The following is a 5,244-nucleotide window of genomic DNA, read 5'->3' on the forward strand; positions in this document are numbered from 1 at the left end:
GTAAGGCACACCTGCACCTAGAATGCAATTTGTTTCCTTGATATGGTGGTCGTGTCCGCTTTGTTGGTCACCATCGCGCAACCACGGTACTCGGTATCAAATCTTTTTCGGTGGACGGTTTGTACGACTGGTTCCAAAATGGACGAGAATTACGAAAATGAAATGATCGTCCTTTGGTATCTTGGAACGATCACAGCATCGAAAAGATCTCACTATTTTGGCAGCAAAATCGAGAGGAAAGCGCTACTGATCTTAATCACCCCTCAATTTGAAGTCCCACTCAAAAGGGTTATACTTATACAAATTTCGCCATATTTCCATGTGTTAAATTGTAACATCTTGTTTACGATAAAAATAAACTATTTTCTCCAGATCTATATATTACTTTTCCAGCTTTTATTATTTCCTAGCATTGTTTTCGTTATATCATCAAAATTATTTAAATTCTTATTCAAAATCATAGTGTTCTTATAGAAAAGATCTGGCGGGATGTACATATGAAAAGTACCCCCAAACGGATTAGCTTGATTTTTGGCTAGATATTACTTCTAGATATGTATATAACTTACCCTAATTTTTAACCCAAAATATGCATTAATTTTTAAGTTATTTAACAAAATATTTTTCAATTGAAAAACTACCTGTCCAATAAATTCTGAAAAAAATATATGTTGCACATATCTACATCTATCGTCCATCTAAAAAACAATTATTTCCTTTATTTTTTTCCCACTCTATGTTCAACTTACGAATCACGGTTAATTTTAAAAATCGTTACTGTACGTCGAAGGCAAAGAGCGTAACTCGTTTGAATCGTGTCGGTTGGTTGGAAAAATAGAATTTTGGCCGGGTTTCGTGGTTTTGAAACACTGTGCGCCGCAGGGGTCGTCGACCGTTTACCGGGTTTCGTGCCGGCGCGAATAACTTTTTTCCAACGAGGCGGCGTCGAATCGTAGTTCTTTTTCGACTCGCGTTCTATCGACGGTGTCTCGTGGAAAAAGAGCCGACGTAAACTAATGTCGGCCGTCCATTATGCGCCGGGCTTCGTGTGTCCTGCGCGCGGTTTCACGTTGGGTGCATAAGAAACGCGGGTAATCGAGTGACTGGCCTTGATAGTTGCTGGTACCGGCTACGTTGCACGATTCGACGCGAAAACAGGTACACGTACGTACGTACGTGCACGCTGGGTGTGCACATTGCGCTTGCGATCCCCCGATCTATCGATTGATAGCTTTTGCTTGGCTTTTAAAGTGCAGTGCACCGAGACTCCTACCGCGACGCTATTTACTTGCAATTTATCTGATCGCGACCGGGGGAGCCAGTACCTTGAAAACAGTCGTTTCTCGATCGAGAGTGTGAGATTTCTGCGACAGAACGAAGCCATGGCGAGGGAACGCTTTCGAAAGTTGGCTCGCTGAAAAATAGGGGGCCCCCGTAATAGAGTCTTTCGGCTGAAAGTAAAACGTCTCCAGTTTTCATCGAGCACCATTAATAACCGCCGATGGGAACGAGTTTCTTTAACCGGTGGTCGCGGTATCGACGATGGCATGTTTCGCGTCAGTAAATCAGCCGCTGGTGAATTCAACGGATAATCGTAATACCATTTGCAATCATTAGCATTACGCGGTGGAATTAAGCGGCCGTTAACTTTCTAAGCTCGAGTGGAAATGGAAATTAAAAGTTCTTTCGGTTGCTCGTTACCAAGTCGCCGGGAAAAACGTACGATGCGTTCGAGTATATCGATTACGGTGCATACGTGCGACGTGTATCGACAATCCGATGTACTCGGAGTTGGATATGTATAAATATAACGGTTTCGTCGCGCTACGGTTGCCCCATCTATCGTTCATGGTACGTTTAAGTTGAAACGTAAGGTGCCCTGCACCACAGACGAGATATAGAGTGGACGATATATCGTGGACTTGCATTACACCGAGCATGTCAAATGCGTCCTAAGTACGGTCATAGTCGTTTAAGTCCTTCTCGAAGAAAGTCACCAGTTCTTCCACGCTTACCAAACTGGTGACTTTCTCTTAAAAGAACAAGAATCACTAGTGTAAATACTCGTTTGATGCGTTCGATGTAAACTTGTTCACAGATAAGTTGTAGGACAGAGTTGGGCAAAATATAACCTGATTGAAGCAATGATTCTTAAAATGAACCCCAGGTGTGATTCGTAAGTTGAACACTTCTATTCCTCTCAACTGGGGGGATCCCTCATGAAGCTAGTTAAGCGTGAGAGACGATATTTAAAAAGCGGTACAAAGACAATGCTATTTATTTCATTTGCTCTCACTCCATGTTCTTTGGTTGTCGGCAAAAGATAAAGGCGACTCCGATTTTGCTGGTGTTGAATTTCACCTCCGCTGTACGAAAAATGAACATGGTAATTCCGAAGCGATGTTCATCTTAAGAATTATTACTGTGCATTTACCATCATACGATTACACTTGATCATACGGTAATTACTATGATTATGGTAATTATAACTGTGAATGTTTAAAACATATAAAAACTTTTTAATTATCGCGTATTATATTTTGCCCAACTGTGATGCAAGACAAATCGGATATTCGATAGAGTTTTCTGTACCAAGACTTTCTTTTTGTGGCAGGGGTGTGTCTTTAGAGCCACTTTTGTGTCACATTCTACGTTATCGATACAGAAGAGAATCATAGCACTCCTAAAGTCGAGAATTAAAACTAAATATGATGTGGAGTTGGTGTCACAGACGAGGTATACGAGTAGACTTTACACCTTATGAACTTTCGTGGCCCAATCTGACTGCCATACCGACCTGATAATTCAGAGGTGATTTCAACGTCCTCTTCTCATGGATGGCGGTCAGTTGAGAAACTATTCACTGAATTAGTATTGATCGTCAGACAGCTGTAGTGTACGCGTAAGTACATGTGAGTTGACTATGGAAGGGATTAAAAACCGCAATTTTCAAACGACCATAACTCCTACAATAGTGAGTGTATTTCATTGAACTTTATTTATGAAGTAGAGCTCATGGATACCTACAAAAAAGTATTAGACAACTTCTCTCTAGGGCGTCAAACAAAATTACTAAAAATGTTTGGTGCAGAAATTGTTTGGCGAAATTAAAAAATTCCAAATCGTTCTAAAATAATTATTTTCGGCTGCAGGGGTAAATTACAATCATTTTTAGTCAATAGACATACCCTCGAATTCCTACACACTTTCGAGGAAAAAATTCGAGTAGGTACTGAAATTTTTCGACGAAAAAAAAAATTTCAAATCGTCCTGAAAAAATTATTTTCAATTACGGGGGTCAATTACAATCATTTTTGGTGAATAGACATACCCCCGAAAAAAAAATTCTTTACCGAAAAAATAATGTGTGGCCAGGAATATGTCTGTAATTTCATTTTCTGTCTCTCTTACTCTTGTTTTCATTTCTGTAACCTGTTGATAATGTTGTGTAAGGTCTACTCGTATACCTCGTCTGTGGTATAGAATAGATTACGCATCTTATGGAAATTAGTGCACAAACGAGATATACAAGTACGTAATGAACATAAAGAAGAATAAACAAATAAATTTTAAAATAACGAAAAATAATGAATTCCATTGAGAAAACAACTTAAACAAAGATTTGTTTATTTTTAGAACTGCATTGTTCATTTTATGAATACAACTTTATAATTTTTATTTATCTTCTACTTCAACTACAATGTTTGTTGTATTGTACGTTTGATTATTTGAATAGTTTTAAAATTCGTGGCTTCAAACTGTGAATTGCCACAAGCCGAATGCACCGATTCACCTCGATATCTTTCCACCTTTCGAATAATATCGAATTAATCATTCAAACTTGACAGTTGCTGACATTTAACTGTTTTTCCAACGATAAGTTATATCATTTCTATTGAACTTAAACCAGATGATTAATTGATTCGTTACGGTAATATCGTTATCACGTATAAATTGTTTTGCTCGCAGAGAGTGAGCTTTGGATGACTCAAAGTATTTAATCCTCGCATAAATCGTTGGTTGCACAAGACAATAATACATTTTGTAAGAGATTCACATAAACATATTGATCTATTGTGCTCCGTAACCGATCCATTTGGTGAAAGAAAACCTTCCAAGAAGCCACCTCATATGTCGTTAACTTCGCGAAGTAAAACATGGTCGAAAGATAAGTACAGTAAAAATAGCAAATGACCTTAACAATTATCTTAACATTATTCCCATCAAACGTGCCTTCCGACACCTTTTAAAATTGTAGTTGATCTACGTGGTAGTGACTTTGTCCTGAATCAATATATTTTTTCCGGTTTTTCTAAGAATGTTTACATTCCAACAATGAAAAGAAATATAAAATGTCATCGGATCAGGGTCACCCAAAATTTTCAACTTTGAGAATGGGAGATTCTTGATGAAAACCATGCACCCTCGCGTGTGCCCCAATGTCGGGTGACTCGAAGCCCCATAGCTATCGAGTGTCTTGTCATCGATTGTTTAGACTAGTATGGCTGGACATGTTCACAACAGAACAGTTCGACGTTGTATTAGCGATAGAATAGAAATATTGTCCTCAAGACCTAGAGTAGGGAAAGCAGAGATGCCACTAACAACACTAACTCCAAAACAGTTAAGGAGCATCTTCCAAGGAGTTTGACCTGGTGGCCATGTACCTTATAAAATCTCTATGTTTACTTTCAATGGAACTTTATCGTGAATTTTTTGATTTTCGTAAGAAGTGTGCAGGAAGAACTATGAGCGTAAACAGGATTCATTTTCGTCCTGTTACACGAGTTTCATAAAGGTTCTAGTGAATTTAAAACTAGAAAAAGTTGGTAGTGTATATGCGGAATATTGTGAAGAAATTATTGCTTGGACCACGAAGAGAATACAGAGCAACAATCTACGGTAAATGACAATGTTATCCGTTCACGATCCGTACACGTTGCGTTGTTGTTTGATACTGAATAAAAAAACATTGATTCTAAACACTAAAGGTCATTCAAAAATGGAATACTCGGGTCCAATAATATCTGAAAAGAGCAGACCGCCAGGACCCCGAGCAATGATAATAGAATCGCTCTATTCTCATAGCCGGTATTTACACGACAATATTATTCGCGGCGAGCGAGGAGAGAACGAAAAAGAGGGAAAGGGTAAGAGAGTCTCATTAGAGCAGCACGAATCTGTAGGCGCAACAAGGTGAGGTTAAGTCGACTGGTGTTTCAGTACGCGACGAGACATCTCTCG

Source organism: Colletes gigas, unplaced genomic scaffold (genome assembly GCF_013123115.1).
Source record: "Colletes gigas isolate AHSC1104 unplaced genomic scaffold, ASM1312311v1 Colletes_gigas_Sc00031, whole genome shotgun sequence".
NCBI lineage: Eukaryota > Metazoa > Arthropoda > Insecta > Hymenoptera > Colletidae > Colletes > Colletes gigas.